This window comes from Erinaceus europaeus, chromosome 16 (genome assembly GCF_950295315.1).
Source record: "Erinaceus europaeus chromosome 16, mEriEur2.1, whole genome shotgun sequence".
Classification (NCBI taxonomy): domain Eukaryota; kingdom Metazoa; phylum Chordata; class Mammalia; order Eulipotyphla; family Erinaceidae; genus Erinaceus; species Erinaceus europaeus.
This window is the reverse complement of record NC_080177.1, coordinates 56,225,467-56,243,840: the sequence shown is the minus strand read 5'-3', so window position 1 is coordinate 56,243,840 and position 18,374 is coordinate 56,225,467. Positions and strand designations below refer to the sequence as shown.

The 18,374-nt window shown below is 38.8% G+C and overlaps 1 protein-coding gene and 1 non-coding gene across 2 annotated transcripts in view; both read right to left on the bottom strand.

Moving 5' to 3' along the window:
• The window catches only part of RYR3 (ryanodine receptor 3), a 691,732-nt gene that overhangs the window by 454,792 nt on the left and 218,566 nt on the right, over window positions 1–18,374 (bottom strand). The window lies entirely within an intron of this gene.
• On the bottom strand, window positions 6,071–6,231 carry LOC132533540 (U1 spliceosomal RNA). The gene has a single exon (XR_009545415.1). It is a non-coding gene; the product is annotated as a U1 spliceosomal RNA (small nuclear RNA).

Below are 18,374 nucleotides of genomic sequence, written 5' to 3'. Positions count from 1 at the left end.
TAAGTTCACGTGTATTAATTCTCTGGATCCCACATATGAATGAAACCATCTTGTAGATATCATTTAACTCTTTACTTATTTTGCTAAGCACACACTGGAGGTCATACTGTTAAATGAATTAAGCAAAGAGTGAAGGTCACTACAGGAGAGATTCATTAATCTGTGAAGTATAAATAACTAAAGTAATGATTTTGAAAAAAGGAAAGGTAATAAAACTGTCTCTTGGAATTTATAAGAGTCATATTTATTGGGGCTGAGGTGTGGAAGCACACAATTTGGTGGAAGGTCCATTAATTTACAGATACCCTGCATGGGTGTAAAATTATGTCATTTAAATTTTACAGTTGTATAAGATACTATTTAATCGGTAGTTAAATGTATATTGTTTAAGAATGAGCACTCTAGTATCAAACTGCCTGAATTCACATCATGGTTCAATCACTTCCCGGCTGAATAACTTTATGTAGATAGTATAATCTCTTAACAGCTGACCTGTAAAAAGAGAATACTGCCTCATTCTCAGAATAGACTGCTTTTATATATAAATAGTTTAAAATAGTACGTGGTGTCGCAGAATAATGAATGCCATATTATATAAACAAACAGAACAGAATCAATGAATTAAATAAAACAAAGATAAACTTTCTGTCAGCAGGACTATATTAGTTGTCACCACAAGGAAAGTAAAGGGGTGGGAATGGTGGCTAAGCAGGTGAAGAAATGAATTGTATAGAGAAAGAGAGAATTCAGACATTTAGAGGAGAACATAATGTAGTAGATGTAGAAGTTGATTTATAATGCATGCTTGAGACTTGTGCCATGCCATAAACAACCATTTCGATAAACACATCAAAATAGATCTGGCACAAAATATTCAATATGTCAGACCATATCTAACATGGAGTGGTAGAATCAAAACACTAAAAAAAAAAATCAGTTAAATGGTTACTTATTTATGGAACTTATTGTACTGGCATCATCAGGGCTTTACTGCTCTAAACTGACTTTTTTTATTTTTTATTTAAGAAAGGATTAATTAACAAAACCACAGGGTAGGAGGGGTACAATTCCACACAATTCCCACCACCCATTCTCCATATCCCACCCCCTCCCCAGATAGCTTTCCCATTCTCTATCCCTCTGGGAGCATGGACCCAGGGTCATTGAGGGTTGCAGAAGGTAGAAGGTCTAGCTTCTGTAATTGCTTTTTCGCTGAACATGGGCATTGACTGGTCGGTCCATACTCCCAGTCTGCCTCTCTCTTTCCCTAGTAGGGTGGGTCTCTGGGGAAGTGGAGCTCCAGGACACATTGATGGGGTCTTCAGTCCAGGGAAGCCTGGCCGGCATCCTCATGACATCTGGAACCTGGTGACTGAAAAGAGAGTTAACATACGAAGCCAAACAAATTGTTGAGCAATCATGGACCCAAAGCTTGGAATAGTGGAGAGGAAGTGTTGGGGGGGTACTCACTGCAAACTCTAGTGTACTCCTGCTTTCAGGTATATATTTTGCAGTAGTTTACGGATACGTGTGAACATAAGCTCTCTCTCACAGAAACTGGTGTATATCTAGGTTTGGGGACTTTGTTAGAAAGTGAACCACCTGAGATGAAATTAGAGTATACTATGAAAGGAAAGGTCTCACCCGAGTAATGAAGCTGCAGGGTTGTCATTCTACACATGAAGTCTCTGGACACAGTCTGAAGTGAAGCATGTTGAGGTGGCAATTGTTGTGTTTAAACTGACATTTTTAAACAGAGAAAGACAGAGGGAAAAACACCAAACACCTAAGCTACTTCCAGTACACTAGAGTTCAAGCTCAAACTTTGGCTATGTGTATGACAAACAAGTGTACTGGACAGGTGATCTATCTTGATGCCCCCTCCCCCTTGACTCAAACCAGAGCCCTGCTCAGCTCTGACTTTTGGCGGTACCGAGGATTGTTGGAGTTCTTATTTCGTAAGGAAAATAAAAGGTAAAATCTCTGTCCTTCAAGAATGTGAAGAATGTGTAGTCTAGTGGCTAGGGAAAGAATTGAACAATTTCCACAGTATATATTATAAGATGAGGAAGAAAGCACATGGAGTTAGAAGAGTTTAGAGTAGTTGGCAGAGAATATAAGGGTAGGTAGAAACAAGCAGATCAAGACAAAAATTGAGGGTCTTGATTCCCTCCTGACAAGGAGAGCAGACTTTATCTTTAGACCAATAGGGCACCATTAAGAGTGGTAACAAAGAAAATGGTGGAATGAAATGTCTATCTTTGATGGAATACTAGAGGTCCACTGTAAAGGGGGCCCATAGCAGAGATACTAGTTAGGGAGCTGTTATAACAAATAAGTCATGAAATGGTCTAAACTAAAGTAGTAGCAACAAAGAGGCAGGTTAGGGAATGAACGCGAAAGATCACAAGAAGCTTGGAAAGACAAGGTCTGGCTTTTAATTGGATGGAGGAGATGACAGAGAAGGACTGGAAGATAGATAATATTTCTATAGGATGGGAAAGAAGTGGAGAGGATAAGATTCAGCAAGAACCAGATACATTGAGCATCAGAAAGGTCATGTATATAATTAAATATGGGAAGCCATTCACCAGAATTTCCCACTGGGGTAAACAGGATGATGATGAGAGACTGAAGATATTATTGGAGGTAGGATCATCTTAGAGACAATAAAGAATCTTGAGATAGACACATATTCTCTGCAGAAGGAGAATTCCTGGGGACCAAGCAACTGAAGTCAGTCCAATTAACCTCCTTCCTTTCCCATGCCTGTCAAGCAGTCAGACAATGTTTATAGAACATAATAATATGAAGCCAGCACTGTACTGGCTGCTATGTAGAACAAAAGAGAAAAGACAGACCTGGTTTCTATCCTTAAGGGAAGGTTTAACCTATTTTAAGATCCCTATCTATTGTACAGAATAGTGTGTAAAATAATTCAAAAGAGTGGCTTACATACTAAATTAAGGATGTGACATCTTATCAGTGATGTTGTAATTAGGAAAAGCCAGTCCATACAGAAGACTGGCCTAAAGAGGGTTCGTGTGGACAAAAAGTTCCTGTTACACAGGAAGAATGCAAATTTTGTTTAATTGGAGAATTATTCTTTCCATTTTGTTGTAGTCTCTCATTCTGCTTAAAATTCTATTACCTGAAGCAGTATTTTTGGTTATGGGTTTTATCAAACATTATTGTCCTTAATTCCCTTTTCTTTTCATCAAACTCCTTAAAGAAAAATTTCAGGTACTTAGGAGCATCATGAATTGGTTAATGTAGCAAACAAAGGAGGTAAAGTTATGTCATGACTAACTCCCTGCTTGTTGACTTTTCCTATGCCTACCAGATACCCATTCCCAGGACTAAGCATTTAAGTGGCATTATATTAGTTAAGATGTGAACATGGGTTTGCATGGATGTAGCCACACCTATTTCCAGAGTAGATTGCCAATTATTACCTGTAACATGAAGTCAGTTCTAATGTCAGTCATAAGAGAACAAGAAACTATAGGGACAGAGGCCAGGACCAAGCAAACAGAGCTGAGGTTGTTGGGAGAATTGGAGCACATATCCTAGAATATGGATTATGGAAAATCAAACATCCATGGGTAACAGATGTTAGAGAAACATCCTACTGGAGACAGATGTAAAACTCAGGTTTAAGTGACTTGGGCAAGTCATATCTCCTCTGGGGTTTGTTCCATGTAAGCAAGAGCAGGAGAGTTGGATATACCTACTACATATGAGTCAAACCCATAAGCTGGAGTATTAGAATACATTGGACCTTTCATTTTTACTTTTTGGTGTTTACATTTTGGGTATTCCATTCTACTTTGGTTGGATTTTATATTTTTGAGGAGCAGTTTGTAGTCAACAAGTAAGCCATAACATTAAAGAAAGGTGCTCTCCTATAGCCAGAAGGCTGGTAACAGAGGTAATCAAACAGAAGAACCACAAGATAGCAGCAAAATGCAGGAGGGCAGAGCTGGGGTTGAGGTTCCTTGACCAGGCAGTCCTCACTCAAAGGCATCTCATTTAAGAGCAAATACCAATGCCTCTGAATTTCACTGAGGACAATGTCTCAGTTGCTACTTGTGGATGCCTAGGAATGAGTATGATCGGTGTTCATTCCCAAGTTTTAGATGTCAAGGTGTCTACATAACAAGAATCTATTTATTCAGAGGCACTATGGTTGCTGGTCATAGGTAGAGCGGAACCTAGAATCCAGGTGCCTGGTTTCTACATGGATTATCTATGTTCCCTTTTTGCCATGTTGCCTCAAATAGAACTGACAACCATCTCCTCATACTTCTCAGAATATTCCTACTCAAAGACCATGAATGAGAAGACTCTATATGTCATCTGGGATTGAAAATAATATTATCCTACAGAAAATGTTCCAGGTCAACAACATCCCATTGGGTACAGTGTGGCTTTGGATTGGATCAGCCTCCCATGGAATCACATCAGAGTAACTAAATATGTTATTTGTATTTCTGCAGTTTCAAGCTCTTTTCAGTGTCTTTTAGATATTATCTCATCTACCTACAGCAGACATGAGCTCATTTACAGACTTCCTCTCTATTACTACTAGTAAACAATTATTTGTATTGTGCTTAGTTGAAGAGGTTTTTGATCCCAGATTTCCTGGGACTTGTTATTAGAAATCCCATTAGTATCCTTGCATCTATATTTTCAAACTAGTTTGTTTGTCTGCTATGTACATTCCTTTGTCTAAATTACCATGGTGCCTGTTTTTCAGAATGTGTCCCTTGTTAAAAACATTGCTCTAGGATGAGGTCTGGAATATGCAGAGATCACTGCCCACAGGTATATAGCAGGAATGCACACATGCAGTTACCCATAATTCTGATATTGGCTTTTCTGCCTTGAGGTCTGGAGATTGTGCATGGGATAAATGGAATAAATTCAATATCTTATGGCATCAAGAGGATGTTCCTGACATAACGATGTAATGATATTTGGACAATGACTTTTTTTTTTTTTTACCAGAGCACTGTTTAGTTCTGGCTTATGGTGGTGCAAGGGATTGAACCTGGGACTTTAGAGCTTCTCTTTGCATAACCATTATGTTATCTAGCCCCACTGGACAATGACAATTTTACTCTGTTTTCCCCCTTAGAAATGTATCCTGATCTTTATCTATGTGATATATAACCTCCTGTTATTTGTGCCTGGACATTTACTCATGATGCATGTTTTACTTAAAAACACCTTTAATCTTTCTTGTTCCTTTTTGATGTAATGTATAATTTTACAAATAAATACTCCTGTAAGCTTGGGGTGGAGGACTCAAACTAGACTCGTCCCAGCTCTGAATGTCTTTTGTGTGTCCCTGACCACTTCTGATCAGTCACATGTCAGCTGACTGAAGTTATTCTCTCTCTAACCTGAGTTACACCGATTCTCAGGGTCCTGACAACTAGCTATTGTTCTCTACCAGGAAGTCACTATAGTACTTATAATACAAAATATGCGTCAATCACTAGTGCAAATCACGCCCATGCCAGATGCCCACCCAGGCTGTATTTATTTATATGGTTAAGTGTTTCTCAGGGTTATCTTTGCCACCTTTGCTAAGCTGCTGACAGCTTATGACAAAGAGAGATGGCAATGAATATTTAACTCTGAAATTGATGTAGCCTCTGTATTTTTACAGAAACAGATGGCTGTACAATCATTTTAGAGGTAAGTAAGTAAAACTTATGTAAAACTTACATGGTTAAGCAGAGAAACAAAAACATAATCCAATAAACACTCTATATGTATCTATTTACATATCTAAAGAATAATTTGAGGTATTAATGCAAAATGATTTATAACTATGATACCATTTAACCTATGTCACAACTTTTAATACTCATTTTATTGTCAATGAGTGAGGAGGGAGGAAAAGAGACAGTGAAACGATGAGAGAGAACACATACCAGAGTATCACTCTGGAACAAGTGAAACCAGGGATAGAACTCAGGATCTCATGTTTGAAAGTCCACTATGCTTTATCCACTATGCTTCTTCCCAGGTCACTATACTGCTACTGTTTTTTTATTCCGAGGCAGAGTGCAAATAGTCTCCCACTACCACAAATTATGCAGTCAAGTTTCCCACAGTTGGGGAAATTACAGGGGTCAGCACATATGGAGTGCAATGGATAAGCCTCACTCTGGGAAAACCACCTTCATGATCCTAATATCTCCCCTTCCAGGTAAGTATACTGCTACCTTTTTAGGGAAGAAATTGCTGGCATTTTACATATGAGAAAGTTGATCCTCAGAAAGTTTGAAATACTTCTCTTCATACTCACGTGTAGTGAAGTGGCATACAAATCCTGCATAGCCTATGATTCATCTTGTGTGGATTCATCTCTGAAGAAAAGGTTGCCTTTCTTATGCCAAGGTTTCAGATTCTAATTCATGTGGGCTATCATCCGCCAACTCTTAAACATTTTAAAGATCAGTTAAGAACTTCACATTATGCACTGAACTATTTCAGAAAGAGTTCTCTATTTTGGAATTGCCACTGAAAATACAAAGAGGATGGAGTGAAATTAGTGGAACTTTGAGGACTCAGGAACTTAATGAAATCCAGATTCCTAGTAGGCAAGCACATTAACACCTCTGTGGCATTCTAAAATCTGAAACTGATTTATAACATGTCAGTTTTCTCTTCCAAATTCAGCTGTAAAAGAAGTGTCCAATTTTCATTCAGGGTACACATGTTGCACTTTTATTTATCATAATCAGGGTTACTGCTGGGACAAGATGCCTGCACTATGGATCCACTGCTCCTAGTAGCCATTTTTTCATTTTATTTTTACATGATAGGATAGAGAGATTGAAAAGGGAAGGGGGAGACAGAGAGAAATAGACAGCCCACATGAATTAGAATCTGAAACCTTGGCACTCACTGAAGTTCTTTCAATTTATGAGAGATAGTAGTATCAAGTAGAAAACTACAGTTTCAGGACAAGGGCTTGGGAGATAGTACAGTGGTTTATGCACCATGATTTCATGTCTGCAGCTGCTAGAAGTTCCCTGGCACCACCATTAGCCAGAGTTGAGTAATTCTCTGATCAATCGATCTATCTCATTAAGATAAATGGGAGACAATTCACTGATAAAAAATAATTTGAAGTTCAAAAAAAATTATGACAAATGTCTTAAGGATAATTGCCAGTCCAAAATGACCAAGAACTAAACCAAAAATCCCCAAATTTGCTTCCTTACTCCACTCCTCAAATACTCAGATATTGCCTTTTTAATTGGCACCTACCAACTGATCCATTTGAGGTTGGCTCCTCCTGGAAGAATGTGTTATACTTTAAGTGGGATCAACACTTGCAATATCACCGATCCTGATGTAGCACATAGAATTCTCACAAGACCTAACATGAATCTGACCTTGATATGGAATCATTAATGTAGAAATGGGGTGGGTCCTCAAACTGCCCTGGTCAGAATGCTAAAATTTCAGATTCATGGTCTCTTCTCCAGGTGGGTACTTAAAAAAAAAAATCCTGAGTGATTCTGAAGCAGATCTCTAACACGTTTTTGAGATACACTGCAGAGTAACTGGACCAACTAAGTAAATACTGATTCTGGGATTACTGATTTGTTCTTATTCTAGATCTTTCTTTAATGAGTTCAATTTAAGATCACACCCACCAGGGCCTCAAATCAACGTAACACGCAATTGCCCTGGACATCAAGCACTAGTGGTTTCTGATACAGTAAAGGGATATTTTTTACTAATTCAAAATCTTTGTTATTTAAAACAATGCAGAAGGGCAGCCAAGGAGTCAGAGACAAAATGCTGGGCAGCTGGTTTGTAAAAGTGACTGCTGGGAAAACACATAACTAAAAGGCTGGAAGGTTGATTTGTTTCTTGGCTGAGCCAAACCATTCTCTCTGGCTGGCATGATCAGCATTTTAAGTAACTAAAGTGTCAAAAAGTGGAAAGAAAAACCTTCACACCTGTAAGAAACCACCTATGTTAAGCAGAAGCCAGTAACACTTAATGTTTATGGCCAGTGATCCACTGAAACAAATGACTCTGTGGATGGTTCTTAAAAGAAACTCGAAGCAGAATCTGACTGAGTTTGGAGTACTGCACCAAAGTAAAAATCTCTGGGTGGGGAGTGAGGATAAATTTTCAGCTTCACTGTGTGTGTGTCCAGAGGAGGGGGTTGGAGGAGTAAGTACACAGACCTTTGGTGGCAGGAAGGGTGTTAATAGACACTCCTATTAACTTACAGTCTTATAAATCACCATTTAATCAATATGAGAGAGGAAAAATAAATTGAATGTCTCAAACTTTTTGATGCATGGATTCCAGTTCTGAGTATATATTCCTTCAATCTAAGCATAGGCTTCCTTAATTCCATTTTGGATAGTGCATTTCCTAACAAAGCCTCAAAACCTAGAAATAGACCAGGGCCCATGAGATAGAGCACATGTACACATGTATCCATCAGTTAGGGGAAAATATATACCTTAAAGCAAAAGTGCACAATAGTTTGCAGTGAGTCCATAAATGCATCAAGCAAACAGAAAGACTTTTAAAAAAAGACACCATGAAGTATTTAATCAAATAGTTTCTATTCAGACCTAGATACCCTCCTCACCTACTGCCTATTTCACTTCCCTCAATCACAAACCTTGTCAGACAAGGAAAGTACTACAAAAGCTAGATAAAGGCAAAAGACTAGCATACTTTAAGGATGGCTGTTTTTTAAAAAAATTTATAAATAGCCATTTATTTATATAGAGTAGAGTCAATTTTTAACAGCATTGCAATAATTCAAGGAAAAAATATTGTTGACTTACATAAAAATCTTTATGTATGAGAATAAGCACATGATATACATAAAAATACAAATTCAATCAAAACTGAAGCACTGTATTTCAAGATATTAACAGCCATGTAGGGAGTTCAATGTGTGGAAATCCTCCATTGCGTACATGAAGCCCCAGTTTCTGGCAAATGGATAAAGGAAATAACAGTGGCTCTTTTGATTACTACCAGACCACCCCATCACCTGGGGCCCTATTCAGGGAAGCAAGGGATTCCCACACAGATATGAGGGCCCTAGACCTCTAACAGATCTCTCTCTCCACTGTTATTGGATATCTCTATCAGGAACAACACAATGAACCCCTCTGTGGGCCCCTATAAACCTTGGCCTCAGTGTGAATCAACAATGGTAGTAGGGACAGCCCCATTCTCTGAAGGGCCACATACTCTACCATTTGAGGAAGATAGGTCCTAAAATGAGTGCATCCTAGACTGTTCCTAGGCATGGCCACAGAATGCTAGCTCATACCTACAGGGATACAGAGGTTACATAGGCTCCTGCTATGAATATGGGCCCCAGATCAAGTCAATGGGGTTTACAGTTAATGGTATTTAAATATGTTAACCATATTTGGGAGTTACTCTTTTACCTGTTCTAGCTTTCTATTCCTATGTTCAACTCTGATATCATCTCCCCAGACAATACCTTGGGTCCACCTGCATGTTAGCTGTCAGTCTCAGGCAAAAACTAGTAAAGACATGGGCCCCTTGGAATATACCTAAAATAGACCTACTAGCTTTTCCAAAGTAGAGACCTCAAATCTCATCTGCTATATTCTTGCTTTTATGTTCCTGATTATTTAACAATTCCTTCTGCTTTTTATCTTAACTATTTTTCAGCCACCAAGTTCCAGATGCTATCATGATGCTAGCCTGACTTCCCTGGGCAGACGACCCCACCAATGTGCCCTGGAACCCTGCCTATCCAGAGCACTGTCCCACTAGGGAAAGAGAAAGACAGGCTGGGAGTATGGATAGATATGCCAAGGCCATGTTCAGTGGAGAAGCAATTACAGAAGCCAGACCTTCCACCTCTGCACCTCATAATAATCCTGGGTCTATGATCCCAGAGAGATAAATAATAGGAAAGCTTTCAAGATAAAGGATGAGATATGGAGTTCTGATGGTGGGAATTATGTGGAACTGTACTCCTCTTATCCTATGGTCTTGTCAATATTTCCCTTTTATAAATAAATTTTAAAAAAGGTAAATAAATAGCTAATATGTACTCTTTAATGCGATAGTTATCACCTCCTTAGCTTATAGCTTCAATGGCATCTTCCTCACCAGGAAACAGTAAGGATAACAGGATGGACAAGCATCAAAATACTCATTGATTAGTGGAGGTCTGTTGAATTTTGAATTACATTCCTTCCAAACCTCCTTCATTGAAATCACTTATACCTTTCATTCAGGGGATGGATCAACACAAATAAGCCATTAGGAGATTCAGTTTTTCCTACTGGAAACTACTACCATCACTCAGTATCTAGGGAAACTGACAAGGAAGTTTTCCCAACAGTGCCTCTGCCAAGCCACCCAAGTTAATATGACTGGACCTTCACTTGCTTCCCTGACTGAGCTGTGCTAAGTAATTCAGATTACTGAGGTTCCTCACCAACAAGGAAGACAGGGACTTGGTGCTGTAGGCCTGGCTATGAATTTCCCTCCTGAGTAATCAGGAGCTACCTGATCAGGGTCAACACAGCACCTGGGGAAATGACCCACTGATAGAGCCAGGTCACACCTCACAAAGGAAAGACCTTGCTCCTAAGTGAAGACTGTCAGATCCTATGAGGACAAATGTTTCTAATTAGCCAGCTTTTCTCCAGAAGTCTTTGTCTTTTCATTCTCGGTGAACAAGAGAAAGAAGGAAGTCACGTTGGTTTCCATTTCAAGGTGCACATTTTGGGAGGGGTGGACTCAGTCATTACTACAGCAACTGGGAACTGACCAAGGCAATAGATAGGGAAGTTTGATTGTGATGCTCAATGAAGTCAAGTTTGAAGATTTGCTTTATTTTGCAATAATGTCTGCAAACCTCAGCTGGGCAATTAGCTATTGTCATGACTTAGCTATGCAAGGAAACAGATGTGCCAGGCTAAAGACTATACATTTCAACTTGTCACAGTTTCTGAAAGTGCCATGTGTGGACCACCTGGCCAAGATCATAAGGGAATTTGTTTTAAAAAAAATAAACTCCTAACAAATAAAACTTAAAAATAGAAGACCCAGGTCCAGGTGGTGACACAGTCAGTTAAGTACACACATACCATACACAAGGACTTAGTTCAAGGCCTTGCTTCCTGCCTGCAAGGGAAATGCTTCATGAGTGGTGAAACAGGTCTGTAGGTGTCTTTCTCTCTCATCTCCCTTTCTCCTCTCAATTTTTCTTTGTACTTTCAAATAAAATAGAAAAGAACAAATGGCCACTGAGTGCACTGGATTCATAGTGTAGCACCAAGCCCCTATTGATAACCCTGGTGGCAATACAAAATTAAAAGTAAATAAGAAATTAAAGTAAAAGACCCTACTCAAAATGAGAATGGAGACTGCAGTGTGCCTACCAAGTTTGTTAACTGTTTTCTTTATGAATTAATCTGTGATAAAGCCCTGGATGTGCTGGCTAGGCTTACTTTTTTTTTTTATATATCCTCCAAGGTTATCACTGGGGCTCTGGGCCTGCACTACAAATCCATTGCTCCTGTTAACATTTTTTTCCAATTTTTTTTTTTTGGACACAAAGAAACTGAGAGAGGTTGGGAAGATAGAGAAGAAGAGAGAAAGATTAAAACCTGCAGAACTGCTTTTGAAATGACCACCCTGCAGATAGGGAGCCTGGGGCTCAAACAGGGATCCTTGTGCAGGTCCTTGCACCTCATACTTTGTGTGCCCTGTGGCTAGGTGTCGGACATTAAACCAGCTCCCCCTGCTCCATGCTGCATAGCTGATATTATGGCCTATTTACATAATCATTAACCCCACCAGTTAAAACCATCACAACAATTGCTAAGGATGCTTCCACCTTCCCAGCATGCCTTTTACCTCTCTCCATCACCTTTCCTAGCCATCTCCATTCCCGACTTGCCACTTCCTGTATTTACCCTATAAAGCCCACTTCTGTTCCTGGTTTCGCTCTCTCTTCTCTCCCGCTTCCCAACCTGAAGAAGGGCTGGTGTGCAGAGTGTGAGGCAGCCATTACGGTTTGGCGCCACGTGGCTTAACCCTCTGTGCACAATTCTGACTCTGGGACGCTCCCATGTGAATAAAGAATTGTACTACCATGCCGCCATGAGTTCCTGGATCCTCTCTCCCGCCCGCGCTAGCCCGGCAGCTAGGCTTATCTTTATGTGCAAAATATTCTTGATATAATCATCTTGAGAAACAAGGAGATATCAAACTCACAGCACTCATTTTTCAAATTGAAAGGAGATCTGAGGAGGTTGGAGTATTTTTATGAAATTGTTTATTTTGTGAGAAAGGCAGAGACAGAGAGAGAAATCAGAGTACCTCTCCAGTATGTGTGGGGCTGGGGAGCAAACCTGGGCCCCCATCTAAGTCCCACCTCCTAGGCTTCACCCGAAATCATTCCAGGGAATGAAACTTGTGTACAAGTTATTTTATGAATATCAAAAAGTTCACATCATTTTTGGGTATATTTTTCACAAGAAAAGCAATTGCTGTAGCTATTTCTGAGTAGTTTTACTATGTTATCTTAACCTTCTTGGACTTACTGAGTCTTAACAGCTTGTACTAAATTCAAAAACCTCTCCTCATTTTTAAGTCAAAAGTTGAAATTGTTTATATCTGTCTCCTTTGTTTATTAGGGCAACAAGTCACATTTCAAATCTGAAGTGTCTATTCTTGGGATGGAAGGTAGAGATCAGTCATTCCACCCTCTCCTCTCAGGCAGCAGCTTACCTGAAGCATCCTAAAGCAATGATAATCTGATCGAGTTTGAAGTAAAAACACTAAAAACTTTGTAGCCAAGTGCTAATGTAGAGCTTGAGGCAAAAAAAATCGTTGATAAGAATGTGCCAGGAAGAAATAGATAACTAGGTCAATAGGTTCTTAATTTTGTCAAACTCTCTGTAGAGCTCTGTGAGAAACTTACAGATAGGTTTCTTGAAGCAGTTGCTCTCATCTTCTAAAGGCTTATGGGTAAAGGTCAGCATCCAGTGTAAGTAGAATATAAGAAAAGTTATTGAAAACAGCCTAATAGAGAAAGTATCTCAATCCTGAACTAGGATGTTTTCATTTCCTGGAATGATTTAGGTAAAGAAAACAAATCCCGCATTGTTTATCAAATCATTCAAAATCACCTCTTTGCTGCGTGTCAGGAAGTTAAGGACAAGATATTGTTTGTGAGTGATGTATAAAAAATGTTTCCATTCATAGCAGTTGCTCAGATTACTATTTAAAATAACATAACTTTAAAGAAAGAAACCATGGAACATGTTGAAAATGCAAAACAAAACTATCAACATGAATGTCTAGAAATATCAACCTTGGGGTCAGGTGGTGGAACACCTGGTAAGCACACACATTATAGTGCACAAGGATCCAGGTTCAAGCCCTTGGTCCCCACCTGCAGGGGGGAAACTTCACAAGTGGTAAAGCAGGACTGCAGATGTTTCTCTGTCTCTCTTCCTCTCTATCTCTCTCTTCCCTCTTAATTTCTCTCTGTCTCCAGTAATAAATAAATAAAAACATAAAAAATAAAAGAAATTTCAACCTGGAACATTTTTTTAACATTTCCTTTATAAAATTATCCTCATAGAAGAGACAAACACAGACAATAGGCTCAGTGTTTGCATGTTGATTCCACCACTCTTGGCAGCCATTTCTTTGTCTTTCCTCTAGTTAGAGGGCAAGAGAGAGCGAGAGATACAGATGGAGAGAGAGGTAGGAGAGTGAGACATGCAGCAGTACTCACTACTCATAAAGCTTTTTCCTTGAAAGTAATCCCATGTGGTGGCCTAGGTGCTCAAACCCAGGTCCTTATGTATGGTAACATGTTTATTCTACTGTATAAAGCACCTGCTAGCCCCTGAGATGTTTTTGGAAACATTTTAATGGAAATTATCAGGAGAGAAAGCCATATCTTCTGAATTACTACAAACAAAATAATTTGATAAGGCTGGCAACATAGCTCACTTGAATAGTGTGCTGCTTTGCCATGTGCACATCCCAGGTTTGAGTTCAGGCCTCACCTCATTGAAGAATATTCAGAGCTGTGGTCTCTTCCACTCACTCCACCTCTATTCCAATATACCAAAAAAGTGTATATATGCTTATTGGAGTTATTAATATTGTCATGATATTAGTCCTTCTTACTGGAGTTATTAATATTGCCATGATAACTTATCTGCTTGAGGCAATACCAGGTCCTCTTTTCATTAAAAGTCAGGCTGCACCTTAGTGGTAGGAGTCTTCACAAAGAATTTATTCAGTGTGTAAGTGTGTGTGTGTGTGTGTGTGTGTGTCTGATGCTGGAAAAATCATGATGCATTTTTGCTTTAAAAACACAGAAAAATATGTCATGGCTTTTTCTACAACCCAATATATACAAACATATTGATTTATCTGTAGATTATAGGTATGCACTTAAATCCAAAAAGATAACCAAAGATAACATAACCATAATCTAATGCTTAGCCTTATCTTAAAATACCCATGAGAAATAAAAATGACAGGTGTAACATAACCTGGGTTCTTAAGACTCTTGTTTCAATACAAATATGATGCATCTTCCCCCTCTCCCCCCCACACACAAAAGCAACAACTGAAAAGGAAATGTTCACCTAATCTCAGGGGATGAAAAAGGCAAGTATTTGTGATCTAATTAGTAAGTTCAAGAGTTAGTGAAGGAAGAAAAAATACTGCTAATCGAGACAAAAATAGCAGCTATTAGGTCTGAAGAGCAAAGCAATGAGTGCTGCAAAGGCACCCGGGTATGAACAATACCTACTCATAATTCACCTGGGGCCATTTGCCTGCTGTGAACAAGTAAATGACAAATGAACAGCAGAGCTCAGCTGCCACTTACACACTGAATAAATTCTTTGTGAAGATTCCCACCACTCAGGTGCAGACTGACTTTAACTGAAAAGAGGACCTGGTATTGCCTCTAGCAGGTAAGTTATCATGGCACTATTAATAACTCCAGTAAGCAGGAGAACAATGTGGATAAGGAGAGATCTCAGGGTTAAAAGGTTGGACTTTGTTTTTCTTTCAATTAGGCCCATGGATCCAGCAAATGACAAATGCATTAAAGACTTAAAAAAAAAAAACAGAATAAAAAAACTAAAATGTGTTACTTTTGTTTTATGTCTGCTTCTCTGGTTATTTCCCTTTTCATCTCTTGACTTTCTGAAAGCAGAGGAGGAAAGAGCATGTGGGTATAGACATTTGATGAAAACTTCCTGAAACCATTTAGCTGGTAAATTGGAAAAAAATGAAGTCGAGCCATACTTTTCAGAAAGGGAGCATAGCTGAGACTGTAATCAAACCCCACTGGCTTAATGAATGACCTACGGAACAATATGAAGCAAATTCTTGTGCTACCTGCACAAAACAGTAATAGACCCTGGTCCAATCTAAACAATAACCCAGTGTATGGTAGTTACCCAATTCATAGGGCTTACCCTAGTCTCCTAGGACCCAACTACTCAGTATGCAGTATGAATACTTCTAGTCCACTTTGTGCCCCATCCATTATCTATATATTGGACATAAAGTCTCAAACTGTAGACAGGTACTTCCCAGGCAAGAGAAAAAAATGTCTAATTTATCAGATTGTCTGTCCAGATCCAATTCCTGCATACCACTATCCTCCAAAAGACTGCAGGATTAAATTCATGAGCCAGGTCCCTTTGTTTTCTTTGAGAACTGCCACTGTGTAAATTCCCTACTCTTATTTTTGTTTCCTCTTCTGTATTCACATTTGTTTTTATGCTTCCATTCTAGGATCTCCTTCCTCTTTCCATACCACCCCTCCAGTACAATGCTCCATCGCCACCCCTCCTTTCTTTCTTTTTTTTTTTCTTTTCTATTTTATTTGTAAAAAGGAAACACTGACAAAACCGTAGGATAAGAGGGGTACAGCTCCACATAGTTCCCACCACCAGAACTCCATATCCCATCCCCTCCCTTGATAGCCTTCCTGTTCTTTAACCCTCTGGGAGTATGGACCCAAGTCATTGTGGCCCACCCCTCCTTTCTCCCAGAACATCACTTCAGCAAGAGAACTTTGACTCCTTAAAAGTGTATTCTTCTCTGGGTGATTTCCCAGGGACAGAAAGCTCATTACTTCATATCTCAGGTAATCCTGGGCTGAGAAGTCTCCCTTTGTCCTTTTTATACCCTGTACTATTTTCAGATAGTCACTCTTCCACAGGTTCACTCCTTCTTTAAGCTTCCTGAAGTAGTAATACCTCGCAGCATCACCTTTGACCCCCTCCTGTGTTATTTTGTGTCTATTTTCATTCTTGCTCTTAGTGATTTGAATATTCATAGTTTTATCTTTTCAGTTGTGTCTTACTTATATATAATACATGCTGATGTCCTAATACACCTACCTGTGACTATAACTTATTTGCAAATAGGGGTTTAAAAATGGAGTCAAATGAAAATGAACTTACTGGAGTGGGATCTAATCCACTATGATCTTATATGTCTTTATAAGAGGGCAAGATAGAGACACAGAGAAAATGGCCATGTAGATGGAGGCAGTGACTAGTATGTATTATCCTAGTAACAGTGCTTTGAAATATGGGAAACATGAAACTAAAGGTAGACATAGACAAGCACTCATAGTTTTAAATAACATTATCTTGGTAACTGATAGAACAAGTAGATATAATTCAAAAAGGTCATAGATTTGAAAACTATTATCAATCATCCAACATTCATAAAGCACTACACTCAACAATGATAAGATGCACAGTATTTCCAAATATACATGGAACATTTACCAAAACAGATAACTGCTAGATCTTAAAATAAATTTCAATAAATCACAAAGGACTGAAGTAACACTATAATTTCTAGTCAATTTAGTTTTACTATCCATGGCAATCCCCTACATTTTGTCTTTTTTTAAATATTAATTTATTTTCCCTTTAGTTGCCCTTGTTATTCTATTGTTGTAGTTATTGATGTCGTTGTTGTTGGATAGGACAGAGAGAAGTGGAGAGAGGAGGGGAAGACAGAGAGGAAGAGAGAAAGATAGATACTTGCAGACCTGCTTCACTGCCTGTGAAGCAACTCCCCTGCAGGTGGGGAGCCGGGGGCTCGAACGAGGATCCTTAAGCTGGTTCTTTTGCTTTGAGCCACGTGCACTTATCCCACCGCACCACTGCCTGGCTCCCACATTTTGTCTTTTTTAAAAAAGATTTATTGGATGAGGGAGAGAGGGACAGTGATATATAAATATATATATATTTATATATCACTATATATATATATATATATATATATATATATATATAGAGAGAGAGAGAGAGAGAGAGAGAGAGAGAGATCAGAGTACTTCTCAGTAATATGTGGTGCTAGAATAGAGCATGGGACCTCATGCATGCAGAGAATGTGTTCTACTGACTAATCCATCTCTACAATCATTATATTTCATTAAAAAAAGATATGTATCCATTTAGAGTTGGCTTTTGTCAGTTTTGTGGTTCGGTTTCATTCTTCTGCATGTTTCAACCCAGTTTTCCTAGCACCATTTATTGAAGAGACCCTCCTTCTTCCACTTAGTAGTTTGGGCTCCTTTATAAAAAAATACATGTTCATAAGTGTGGGGATTTATTTCTGGGCTAGATTCTGTTCCACTGGTCTGTGGTCTATTTTTGTTCCAGTAACAGGCTGTTTTGATTATGATGGCAATGTAATATAGTTTGAGATCTAGAAGTATGATCCTTCCATTTCTATTTCTTTTACTCAAAGTTGTTTTGGTGATTTTAGGCGTTTTCTGGTTACAGATAAATTATGGAAATTTTTGTTTTATTCTCTTAAAGTAATTGGTGGCACTTTGATGGCCATTTCATTAAATCTGTAATATGGCTCTGAGTTGAATGTTCATTTTGATGATATTAATTCTTCCAATCCATGAGCATGGGGTGTTTTTCCATTTCTTGGTATCATTTTTTATTTCTTTGAATAGTGACTCATAGTTTTCAGTATACAAGTCTTTAACTTCTTTGGTTGTTGGATAGTATGCCAGCTCCCCCTGGCTTCTGCTTAACCATATGCCTATATAGGGATAGATTTAATCCCATTCAAAGCTTTGGTCTATTTACATAAATCACTTTTACATTTACATAAAGCACTCCCTCCAGGGCATTGGTGATTCAGTGATAGGATTCTCACCTGCTCCACCCCCTCCTTGTCAAACTCTGATTTTCACCAGTCACTTTTCTCTCCACCCTCTCTATATCACATCCTGTTTCCACCCTACTTGGAGAGTATAAAAACAGCTGCTCTTCTGACTAAAGACACTT